The sequence below is a fragment of the Podarcis liolepis genome (genome assembly GCF_965112155.1).
Source record: "Podarcis liolepis genome assembly, chromosome: 7".
NCBI lineage: Eukaryota > Metazoa > Chordata > Lepidosauria > Squamata > Lacertidae > Podarcis > Podarcis liolepis.
The window spans coordinates 55875290-55889037 of NC_139561.1; positions in this window are offsets into that span (position 1 = coordinate 55875290).

Consider the following 13748-nt stretch of genomic DNA (forward strand, 5'->3'; position numbering starts at 1 on the left):
TCTGTTTTGAATCTTCTAACATTCAGCTTCATTGGATGTCCTCAAGTTTTAATGTTACGAGAGAGGCTTTGAATAGTTACTAGTCACAGTGGCTATGATCTGCCTCCACAGTTGGAGGCAGTAAAGCCTTTGAATGACACCACAAAGCCCTACCCCCTGTTCCTAGGTCCTTTGTGCTCACATTTTACTCCAGAGCTGTTGAAATATTTGTGAGTATCCCATGGCATCACTGCAGCTCAGCCAACTGCCAGAGGGCCTCATCTAAATAAATTGAAACTGGCAGCAGCTTTGACCTACAGGCTTCTGTGACATCACAGCATCTCAAGCAATGCCAGGGAGGCCTTGGAGATAGGCAGGAAACACCCAGCCTACACCATATCCTCTACTTTGTTCTTTGCTATTGGGGACATAATATTTTGGGGGAAATTGGCAAAAAGTCATTTTTCACCATGGTTTATTTAAAGCCTCATCCACATTCTTACCCTTGAGGTTTGTGCCATAGAGCTGCCTTTGCCCTGGGAGTGAAGTAAAGATATTGTGGGGTGTGGAGAGGGAGGAGGATGTTGACTTAAAAGTATGCAAACCAAAATTCTGTGAAAAAAGCTTGCTTTAGTTTTCTTTTTCCTCACCTTTCTGTAACAGACATCTTTTCTGACTGTGTGGCAGAGATACAATCTCTGGATGGAAACCTATTTATTATTTTAATGAAAAGCAAGTTTGCCTGTGGTGAATGCATGCAGGCTTATGATACAATACCCTAAGGTGGAAGGGCAGGAACAATTACATTAATTCATTTCACGTAGAACTTTAGAAAAACTAAAGTTCTGTTCGACAGTGGAATTTGCTGCCAAGGAGTGTGGTGGAGTCTCCTTCTTTGGAGGTCTTTAAGCACAGGCTTGACAACCATATGTCAGGAGTGCTCTGATGGTGTTTCCTGCTTGGCAGGGGGTTAGACTTGATGGCCCTTGTGGTCTATTCCAACTCTGTGATTCTATGATTCTAAACATTGAGGCACCTCCTGCCATTGCATGGCCCTGTTCCAGTAGCATACCCTCTGGTGAAAATTGGGACACCCTATTCAACAACAACAACAACAACAGTTTTATTATTTATACCCTGCCTATCTGACTTGTATATAAAACATATAAAAACATAATAAAACATTAAACATTAAAATTATCCCCTATACAGGGCTGCCTTCAGATGTCTTCTAAAGGTTGTATAGTTACTTATCTCCTTGGCTCGGGGGGTGGGGTGGGGGGTCGCATAATTCCATACCCCCCAACATTTCGCCAATAAAAATACAGTGGTACCTCGGATTACATACGCTTCAGGTTACATACGCTTCAGGTTACAGACTCCGCTAACCCAGAAATAGTGCTTCAGGTTAAGAACTTTGCTTCAGGATGAGAACAGAAATTGTGCTCTGGCGGCACGGCAGCAGCGGGAGGCCCCATTAGCCAAAGTGGTGCTTCAGGTTAAGAACAGTTTCAGGTTAAGAACGGACCTCCGGAACGAATTAAATACTTAACCCGAGGTACCACTGTAGGGACATCCAAAGGAAAAGTGGGGCATTCTGGGATCAAATCAGAAACCAGGATTGCTTCTGTAAATCCGGGACTGTCCCTGGAAAACAAGGACACTTGGAGGGTCTGTTATATGCACACCTAAAAAGGTAGGCCAGCTTTGAATATTAAAAAACAAATATTCAGACCTGCCCCCATTTTCATTTTTACAATAAAATGATTTATAGTATTGCTATTGATGCTTAACTTCCCTTTTGTTCTTGCATGAAAGCACTTCGTGATGAGAGGACCGCATTTGCAAGCTGAACAATATGAATCTTTACTGCTGTTCTGGAAGTGGTCAGGCCCCTTCCTCGTGGAAGGATCCATTTCCTGCCTTCTAACTAACTGGGGAGCCGCAAATTTCAAAAAGTGTCTTTGTTCCCTTTGGGATCTTAAGATGAACTCTGAGGTGCTGGCACTGGGCTGCCTATTGGCTACCTTGTTTTCCCCCTGAATCGCTACTGCCCCTGCCCCCCCCCCCCAGCGCTAAAAAAGCATTCCTCTCAGATCTCAAGAGCCCAGAAAGCATTCAGTGGCTACCTGTCCTTTTAAACAGGCGGTTATCTTAAGAAGGAGATGCCTTAAGAAGGTCATTACTCCAGTCTAATTTCAAAGTGGCACCAAAATGAAGGGTTGCCTTTGTGTGGGATTAATTTAAAAACCTCAGGATTTGATGTCAGTGGGAAAGAAGCAGCGTGGGATTCATAATGCTGCCTTCTCCCGCTCCTGGCCAGCGCCTGCAGCTAATTTCTTAGGAGATGAAAACTCTGACAAGCCCTTCAGTTAAGCTGAGAGCAGGCAGCCGTCCAGCAACACCCACAGGCCTTACAGGCATCCTGTGACCCCCTTAGAAAAGTCACATTCACTTTGCTCTTGAGAAAGGAAAAATAGCGCTACGGGCATTTTGTTTTAAATCATGTGAAATAAGGAAATGTGAGGATGTGAAAATGAAGTGAAAAAACTTGGAATTCATTTCCTCCCTTTGCCAGAGACTCAAAAGCAAAAAAAGAAAAGGAAAGAAAGAAAGCTTCATTTTGAAAGTGTGTGTAAAAACCGGATAGATTCACCAGTAGGCAGTGACTACAAAATGCTTAAGGTAAAATATGTAAATATGTAAAATAATCTCTTGAAAGCCATCTCCTTTTGCGCCTGAAAGAGTTTTTTGGGTGCTTCTTTTCTTTTCTTTTCTTTTTCGTTAAAGCATCCTTATTTCTGAGCAGCATTAATAGAAAAAGTTACTCTTTAGCAAAACAAAACAAAACAACAACAAAAGGCAGGCGACATTCAGAGGAAGAAAGGGAGGCTTGGAAATGAATCTTCAGGCAGATAAAGGGGAAGAGAAAGGGGAGATTTGCAACTTCCTTGTTCTTCAGCTGCCCTTTTAGTAATAATATGAATTATAATAATGTAACATGCAAATTACAGAATTCAATTTTTTGAAAGGGTTAGTTTCACCACGAAGCAGTGCAGGAGGACAGTGCCAAGGCAGCCAGCTCTCTTGTTTCATTCTGGAGCTGAGTTTCCTTTTTTTACTACTATTACGCCTTTCAACTCAGACATGCTTTTTATCTCTTTTGGCAAAGCAGATGCAACCCAATTTCCTTTTTCCTATGACAGAGGTCTATACAAAGGCACACTCTGATTTCAGCGTATCAGTTGGCTAAGCACTGCTAATCCTCTTCCAAACGCCTAACCTTTAATATAAGTGTTCTACCTTGGGAACCCATTGGGGATGTTCAAATAAAAAAATGTCTGGATATCTCGTCTTTAGAATCTTAAAGCTTCTCCAAATCATCAACACTTAGACTGAATTACCATAATTATAGTTTAAAGAAAACATGTCTCATTTAAGCTTTTCTTTCTTTCTTTCTTTCTTTCTTTCTTTCTTTCTTTCTTTCTTTCTTTCTTTCTTTCTTTCCATGTGATGTGTCTGCTAATAATAATAATAATAAAATAATAATAATAATAGTAAAAAAATATTTCAGCACCAAAATAGCCTAACGTCAGGGACAAAAAGAGTGAGGTGCAGGAAAAGGTAAAATAAAGAAACAAAAGGCAACAAAAAACATGTGATTGCCAAACTTTCTGTGTACGTTGAGTTTGTAGATTTAATAAATGGTCCACCGGCATCTGAAAAGCACGCACAGTATTGGGCAGACCTTGCTGGGGAGGGTATTGCATGGTGCCACCATCATTGGAAGATACTGCCTGATTTCTAGTTGTCAATGGCAACTGAAGCAGGATTTCTGATGCTGAATGGAAAGCACAAGGGGTATCTGTGGCACTGGTGTGATGACAACTTTTATCCCCACCCCCGCAACCTACATTTAAAGCAGCATTGCACCACTTTAAGCAGTCATGAGTTCACTCAAAGAACCCTGGGAGCTGTAGTTTGTTGAAGGCGCTGAGAGCTGTTAAGAGACCCCCTCTTTCCCTCAAAGACCTACAATTCCCAGAGTGGTCTAACAGTCAATCCCTCTTCCCAGAGAATTCTGGGAATTGTAGCTCTGTGAGGAGAATAGGGGTTTCCTAACAATTCCCAGGATCCTTGGGGGGGCAGCCACAGAGATAAGGAAAGCAGGTTGTTCCGTTGTCAAGAGAAGTCACTTCCTGGTTCGCATGGAGAAGCCATTTTCAGTGGAGCCCAGCAATGAAGTGTGCAGCTGTATTGAGGCAGCACTTGGTGTTGAAATTTTTTGCCCCTAACAATTTCATGCCCGGGGCAACTGCCCCTTTTATACCACTGTCTGCTTTGCACCCTAAATATTTTCACCTCAATGAGAGGTGTCCTTGAAATCTAATAAGGCCTCTTTCTTGTTTGGATGGAGGATAGAGAAGGGCAGGTGTGTGTGTGTGTGTGTGTGTGTGTGTGTGTGTGTGTGTGTGCAGAATCTACTCTACTGTACAAAGAAAATTTCATATTAATTTGCTCCACCCACCTTTCCCTTTGGACCGACCCACCATCAGCATGTGACTGCCCAGAAGGGAATGTGGCTATCAGGTTGAAAACGTTTCCCCACTCGATTTTGATGCTTAAATTAAAGCAGTTTACAAACTGTGGAAGGTAAGTGCCGCAAGGCACAAGATGGAGAGTGCACGAGATTTGAGAATCCTCAAATAACAAGACAATGCCTTCACTTGCTTTGAAAAAAACAAAGGGGTAATTGCTGTAGAGATAGGAGGTATGCTTGGTGGTGCTTTTTTTTATTTATTTCTTACAGTTGGCTATTGCCTATTCAACCAAGGTCTCTGGGCTGTTTGGGTTTTTTTTAAAAAAGTCAAAATATAATTGCTTTTGTTGGAAAGGTACATGGAGAGCCCTTAACCCTTGCATCAGCTTAAGCAAAATAGTGAAATGTGAAATAAAATGGTCACTGGGGTGGGGAAGGAAGTCAATGAGTGTTGTGGGAACAGGGAAGATGAATTGTGCCCCTCCCTCATTGCCAGTGGGATATCACAGGCTCCCTCTAGCTGGGTGCATGGGGCAGAGTCGCACAAGTCCATTCCACAGAATGCTTGCAATAGTGATGTATGGGGCTCCATTCATTGTTGGGGTAAGAGCTGCCCTTTCTTAGTATCAACATATATCGATTGGTGTGCCGGGAAAATGTGATTCCTCCAGCGGAAGCATTGCCTTCAGGGAAGATGATTAGGACAAATGAGTAGCAACTGAGCAAAAGTGCAATTGCAAACCCAACGCACACATACTCTGCAATCATCTGGAAATGTCTTGGTGCCCAAATCGTGAGAGGAAGATACCTGCTTGTTAAAGTAGCTGTACTCACGGCAGTATATAGACTGTTCAATAGTTTCTCTGTTGTTGCCTTTTGGTCTCGTAAAGAATAATAATACTGTATTCAGTGTGAAAGAAACCTCAGTTTTCAGCTTCCATCTATTTTTTTTTTAAGGGAGGAAGGTTTTTAGGCTGCAATCCTACCCACACTTACCTGGGGAGTAAGTCCCACTGAAGGTAACAGGTCTTACTTCTCATGAGACATGTATAGGATTGCAGGGTCGTTCTATTTCCCTGTTTCTTGCTGTTCTGTAAAATGCACTTCGAAATCTTAGCCTGTGTCCAGAGGTGATGAAAAACAGCTGCCCCCCCCATGAGTTTCGCTCCCTTTGTTCCTGCTCTAACCTTAAGATTATAGAGGAAAGCCGTTAAGTATAGTTAAGAGCCTCACTGCAGCATTTCACCTAATAAAAAAGATACATCAAAATATACGTTGATGATGTAAAAACAAGCTATTTAAACCATATTATTTTTCCCCACTTTGGAGTGCTGGGGAAATGAGATAGCTTGCTGGTGTTTTCCTTTCAGAAGTTAGAAGCAAATCTCTCTCGTTTTTGTGATCATTTCTCTTCTTTTAATACATTTCCCCTAGTTGAGGAGTATGGATCAGAAACTCACAAGGAAAACTGATGCCCTTTCCTGCAGCTAAATTAACCGGAATCACGTGGAAAACAATCTGAGCCTTGTATGAAAAGGGGAGCCATTAAAACTAGCCCAGAGCGATGGACTGCACCCAATATCACTAGAACAGCACACACTGCAGATGTGGAGGGTGGCTCTCAGGCATACTGAGCTGTGTTGTATAGCTACAATTAAAATCAACTCCTCTGCCAAAAAATAAAAGGGAGGAGGGTAGAAGGAGAACATCAAAGACAGATTGAAATGTGTAGTTAGTAATAAGAGTGGTCTCCTCTTGAACCAAGCCCTGCAGCCATCCATGGCCCCCTTGTTAATGAGAAATTTTGACCTCTGGTTTGTAAGTTAAACTTGTAATCCCAGCTAATGAAGTAAATCAATCCCAACTTCAGACTGTTGTTCCCATTTTTCTTTGCTCACTGGTGTCTGGGAGTTTAGCATCCAGGTCTGCAAACATGATATGGAATTTTTAAAAAGAGAAAATAGTTTATAGCCTCAGATTCGGCAGACTTAATGGTGGCTTTTGGCTGAGAAATAATTCAGAATTAACATGCGCTTGCAAAAAACACTCACATCATAACAGGTGGATGTTCTTAACTGCCTGTAAATATAATCTTATTGATTTCTTTATATTTCTGTCTTACCACTTCCTCAGGGATGCCTTGTACAGCCATATATGAACACAGGAATTCCACTTTTAATTGGGAAACAATTTGGCTGCTCCAAAGTCTGTTTCAGGTATCCATTTATACTTTATCCTGAAAATTTAAACTATTTGTTTTTACTCAGAAGCACATCATATTAATTCCACACACCCCAATTCAAGCATGCTTAGGATTGGAGCCTTAGTTAACAATGAGCCTTGTTCAGAAGCAATGGAGGAAAATTCCCATTTTGGCTTCTCTGCTTCTCATTTTTCCAGACTGAAATCCAGTCCTCCACATTTCTGGCACTTCAAAACTCCTAATGACTGATCCCAATGGCTTCCTGTAGATGTTGAATAGCACGTCCTCTCCCCTTTCTGGGGGGGGGGGCAGTGTTGCGGACCAGCATCCTGGACCCCCAGTGACCTGGCTTGGGGGCAGAGGGATGCCGCCCACGCCATGGGGATTCCTGACCACGTCACACCTCCGGCTGTCCGATAGGCATGGCCGCAGGCTGCTTAAACTGTGGCGTGGCCAAGGGGCGACCTCCCAATATTACTTTCTGGACATGAACCTGAAGGTAAGAATGGAGTCATTCTGCAGAGCTGACTCAGAAGGACACCATGGTATCAAAAGCCACTGAGAGATTGAACAGTGTTGCACTCCCTCTTTCTGCCTCTCTCTATAAAGATCATCCATCAGGGCATCCCAGGTGTATTTGGTCCAAATGTAGGCCTGGAGCCAGACTGGAATGGATCTAGATAATCAGTTTCATCCAGGAATATCTGCAACAGCTCCACCACTACCCACATAATCACCTTCCCCAGAAAGGTGAGTCCAGGGCTGCCTTTCCCCCAAAAAAGTGCCCACACCATCACTGCCTTTAAGGTGTCAGGCACCACCTGCTCACAGAAAGGCACATTCCCCTCACCCTGAACCCACCTGGTCACCCTGAACCCCCTCTGGCTCAATTTCACCAACCATGATGGGCAGAAATCAAGAAGGCAAGTAGTCAGGCACATCCACACAAGCACCTTGTCCATGTCAACAGGCTGCATAAATGGAAAGTGATCCCACAAAAAGTCAGCAGAGAGGTAACACTGGACACCTCATTTGGGACTATAGCCATAATGGTAGCATCAAAATTGCTGTGGAGTTGAGTGACTTTATTTTCAAAATGATGGGCTAGATGGTCACAGCAGCCTTCTGTTGCCTCCAGGGAGAGACCAGGTTGCAGACAACCCAAAAAACTCTGCCAGATTATTCCTTGAGGATGCAATAGAAGCAGCAAACTAAGACTTCTTCACTGCCTTTATTGCCACATGGAAGATGCAGTTATGCAGTACTTGGTCATTCTCAGAGTGAAATCTACACCGCTGGCTCTGTCACCCAGCCTTTGCAAGAGGAAGCCAGTCTTCACCCATGCAGGTATCCCTTGCTCTGAATTGAAATGCCCAAGAGTTTCAATTTTGATTTTTTAAAAATGGATTTGTTACTGTAACCTTCAGCAGATGACTTATTTTTACCCTGAGTCTCATTACGACATGGCTGCCTTCTCAGGCACAAGCTGACATATTTTTTTATATACGTGGGTGGCTGTAAGTAAGCAGTAAGTTTAAATCTTTCCTCTTGTCTCAGGCGGGAATCACCCCACGCAAGCAATGACATCTCAAGCTTAAGATGGAAGCATTGTTGTAATGAGACCCAAGGTCAATATAAGTTATCAGTTTGGAAAAACAGTAGTTGCTTGAGACCTAGTGAGCAAGGGCGCCTACTGTTCAATACCAATAAGTAAGTTGCTATCAGGAAAATCATTTCAAGGACCAAATCATGAATGCATTCCTGAACGTCAGCATCCCTACATATCGGTATCATGCAGAGATGATCTATATTAATGAAAAAGGAATATTATTAATATTATTATTTTATTATTTATTAAATTTGTAAACCACCCTATACCTGTAGATCTCAGGGCAGTTCACAACACAGAATTACAATATAAAAAACCCACAAAATACATAATAAATAAAAACAAAAACAACTCAATAATTCTCCCCTTCCACAACACATTTTTAAAGTGCATTAGATGTCAATCAGCCAAAGGCCTGGTTAAAAAGGAACGCTTTCTGAAGGCACCTAAAGGTGTATAATGAAGGCACCAGCCAAACCTCCCTGAGGAGAGCATTCTACAAATGGGGAGCCGCTGCAGAAAAGACCCATTTTTGTTTTGCCACCCTCCAGACCTCTTGTGGAAGAGGCACATGAAGAAGAGCCTCAGAAGGTGATCTTGGGGTCTGGGTAGGTATGGAGAGAGGCAGTCCTTGAAGTATTGCAGTCCTGAGCCATTTAAGGTGTTAAGTTGTGGGCGAACATAGCAGACGACACAGCGATTTCTCCAGAGCAGCTCTTTATTTGTAAGCTGGACAGAACTGAACAGCAAACAGCTCAGCCGGCCTGCTTTTATAGGCAGCCGGCTGTCAACATTGTAGCAACAACAACCCAGGGTTTCCCGCCTAAAATAACTGACGTGGACCTGAGTGAAAACTATCTACAGTATCCCCCTGCTGGCCCAGGGTGAGAACTTCAGTACATAACATAAGGCTTTATAGGTCAAAACCAGCACTTTGAATTGGGCCCAGAAACTATTTGGTAGCCAGTGAAGTCAGACCAGGATTGGTGTATTAAGCTCCGGTGAACAACCTGGGTCACAATTCTGCACTAGCTGAAGTTTCCAAACCGTCTTAGCAGGGGAGGGATTAGTTGTACCAGGAACACGATTGGCAGAAACCACTTTCTAAAAGCATATAGGGACTGTTCCAAGAGATCTATCCGGTGGGAATAGTGTAGACATTGTGCTGCCCAGTTTTTAAGAAAGCAGCACTCTCATAGGTTCCCCAGCCCATGTCTCCCCAACTAGCCTTAATATTGGCTACTTAGTTGTTGTATTTGCAGCAACATTATATCTCCGAATGAGTTTGCAACTGTTCTTAGATGGGGTTGCTCTCCTCTGAAGGACCAAATTTGCAATTTGGGTTTTCCCATGTATTTGGCACTCTCAGTGAGCACGTAGGTGGTGGCAGTGGCAAAAAGTGCCTTTTACCACCTTAGGCTGGTAAGCCACCTGCAACTCTACACCCGCCTGAGCTTGTCTCGTTGTTGTTGTTTAGATTTGTATACCACCCTATACCCGCAGGTCTCTGTTGCCCTGGCACTACTACTAGTGACATCCGAGCTAGACTACTGTAGCATGCTCTAACTGGAGCTGGCTTTGGATAGTTCAGAAACTTCAACTGATGCAGAACATGGCTGTCTGGGTGATGGTGGGGGTGAGGTCAGTCAGATAATGTGACACCAATATTGCACCAGGTTTTTTGTCGGCCACCCTGTGGCCACAGGTCCCTCATGCCTGCCATAAAGCATTTGGGGACTTGGCTATTAGAAGAGCCCTGTTCACCAGCAGAAACCTGCTTGACATTTGAGATCAGCCTCAGGAGTGATCAACCCAATGTGATCAACCCATTTGGCATGCATATGGAAGGGGACCTTGGTGATGGCCTCACATTTGTCAAATGCTTTCCCAACTGAGGTACATATGGCCCCATCTTTAGTGGTCTTCAAAATAGTCTTGGAGACTTTCCTGTTTCGAGTCACTTTCTCCTAAAATAAATTATGACTAAACTGATGCTGAAGTAATTTAATTATTTTATCTGTTTGTAATGAAACCATGCTGGATGGAAGGCTATACTTGTTTCTGTTTTACTGTTATGAAGAGGGACTCCCCCTCTTTCCGTTGGGCTCTATTACAAGTGTTTTGATTAAGTATTTTGCGTTGTTATATGCTGGGGAGGATGTGGCCCTGAAATAATGCCTTAAAAGCCTCCCACTTCCGTCAATCAGTTCAGTCAATCATGTAAATGTTATCACTCATCAGAGATGACTCCTCAGCAGGATTTGCTTAGAGTAAAGCGAATTTGTATGGCAGAGAGGAGAGGTTGTGGGAGAGGAAGGCCTGATTTGCCATCCATGGCCAAGGAATACTAACCAGGGTTATATCTGCCTCAATCCATGATTCAGAATATCTTCACTCCTGGAAATCTGTTTCCCCCCCAAGCATTAACTGTGTCTTATCTAATCAACATTGTTTGTTTTTCTTCATCAAGCAACGTTTCGTCTTGGACTATAAATGTGATGTTTATACTCACTGACATGTACATGGACCTGGATGCATACATGTATATGTGTGATAGTATATGTTGTAATAGTTTGTGGTCTTTCCCCCCTGCCTCTCTTTTCAGGGGCCTAAAATATTATGGATGGCTTGATCCTCTCTTAGAAGCTAATTGCAGCACAATACAAATGAGAGTTTACCATAACCTACTTTTCTGCACTCGATTTGAAAGCAGCTCGGTTAATTTTGACAACAAGTGGAAAAGCACAGCAGTGGCTCTATTCACAAATGATATACCTTGGTATATGGGGGATCCTGTTGAGAAGAACTTCACAAATAATCATGGTTTATTAGCTGCACAGTCTTTCCCCCTTTGTTTCTATTCATTTAATTTAAAGTGAAGCAACTCAGCATGCAAAACTAAAATTAGCTGCAAAGGGGGGAAAAAGGTGGAAGTGAATAAACAGGAAAATCCATTAGAGTCGATGGGTTATTGGATCCCTTGCCATTCCCTCAGATGGCGGCCTATTAAAAGTGGTAATGCTTACCTCAGGCGTAGCCTCGAGGGCCAAAATAAGGCCAAGGCACGCATATTTCACATGCATCAGACAGAAGAATTAAATAGACCAATGTTCCCTAAAAGACTGAAGTACATCTCTTTCTGACGTTCATCTTGGGCAAAAATTCATTGATCTCAGTATGTCCCTTGGCAATTATAAAATATTAAACCCAAGTCACACTTTTCTAGTCGGCTTAATTTCCCCCCCTCTATTCGGAGCTTTCTATTTGATCAATCTTAACAAGTTAAGAATAACATCTAATAATAAAATAAAATAAAAAACCTACATTTTAAAAAAAAGTTTGTGCATTTGACAATCCTTTTTAGGTTTTATGATTTGCAATGCTGTTTTATTGCATTAAAAGAGATCTATGCCCAGCTTGGGGGTGGGGGAGTGTGTTGAAATCTGTTTCTGTATCTATTTTAATGATCAGAGCATTTTAATTTTTCTTACACCTTATTACAGGAAGTAGAAATTATATTTTACAGTGAATGTTTTCTATTTTACTCGCAGATTTTTTAATTATTAGGAAGCCCATCTTGCAACTGCTGCCTCTCCTGATATTTTTTCCTCTTCATTGGACTAGGCTGTATGACAGGAACATGTTAAATGGTTACATTCTAATTCTTTTGAAGGTGATTTTAAAAAAACCCTTATTTGTTGGCTTCTATAAAATGATTTGGCTGGTGATAGCTCTATGAAGTATTTAAAAGTCATCCAGTTTATGGGGGGGGGGGGGACCCTTTGAACCCAGAAAAGGAAATAATTATGTCCCAACCTTCTTAGATAGCCTCAATTTTGAATGCCCACTTATTCTACTATCAGAGAAGAGACCAAAAAGACTGATTTAATGATAGCAGGAACCAAAGTGTTCCATGACTGAGTGCATGGAGGGAAGCAATTCTGAAAAGCACCAGCAGAGGATCAAAACTTAGGGCGGCAGCCATCTTGACATTGGTTGTTGACAGTCAGTGTAGACAGTACTAGATGGACCAATGGTTTGATTCGGTGTAAGGCAGCTTTCTGTGTTTCTATGTTCTTATCATTTTGCAAGGTTTCACAGAGAATGGTGTCCAAAGACAGTCTTCATGTATCTAGAAACTCACTCATGAACATATGAAGCCACCTTAATCCATGTTCAAGCATTCAAAGTATGGACTGCTGCTTAAAGGAGTCATGACCAACTCTGTGCCCTCCATATGTTTATTGTTGGGCTACAACTCCCATCAACCTTTGGCCATACTGGCTGGGGCTGGTGGGAGTTGGAGCCCCACAACATCTGGAGGCAGCCATGTTAGCTACCGGTCATAAAACAAATAGGGCCAGAGGGGCCCGTCTCCTGAATTTGCTTAGCAACACAAGTGTGATCATTAAGAAGAACTTTCTGGTGGTAAGAGCTGTTCAACAGGGTAACAGATGACCTTGGAAGGTGGTGGACTCTCCTTTCTTGGAGATCTTTCAACAGAACTTGGATGGCTTTCTGTCAGGGATTCTTTCAGCTGTGATTCCTGCATTACAGGGGGTTGGACTAGATTACTGTTGGGATCCCTCCTAACGGTACAATTCTAGGATTCTATGCTTTGTTCCTGATTGCGGGAAGACTTGAAGTGACTTCTGTCAAATGTGCCTTACAACTACGGGGCCAAATGTCCCGTTTCGCAGATCTCTCTTTGAAGCCACCCTCTATTTGCAGGGCTGTCTGGTCCAAGTGTAGTTTAAAGAACCCCAAGGAGGCAGGACCTACAAGGGTGGCCTGGAAGCTGCCAATTAGCAAGGAGCACTAGGAGAGCAGACTGAACAGGAACACAGCAAGTTACCAGGCCACAACCTCCCGCACTGCAGGGGTGGGGCAGGAAAGTATTACATTATTTATGCAGATACATTATCGTATTTCTAAGGGTGTGTACACACCATGCATTTAAAGCAGATGTGAACCCCTCCCCCAAGAAAGAACACTGGGAACTGTAGTTTAATAAGTGTGCTGGGAACTATAACTCCATATGTGGTGAACTGCAGTTCTTTTTTTGCAGGTGTTTGCTTAAAATGCATGTTGTGTACATCACCTAGACATAAACAAGATGAGCTTGAGCTCTTGGTACAGCAAACTAAATATGACATAATAGGCATCACTGAAACCTGGTGGGATAAGTCCCACGATTGGAATGTAATAATGGAGGGATACAATCTATTTCAGAGAAACAGACCAGACAAGAAAGGAGGAGGAGTGGCGTTATATGTCAGGGATGTGTATACCTGTGAAGAGATCCAAGATTTAGAACCTCAAAGCCAAAGTGAGAGCATTTGGGTCAAAATTAAGGGAGAGAAGAATAACAGAGACCTCATTGTGGGAGTTTACTATAAACCCCCAAGCCAAACGGA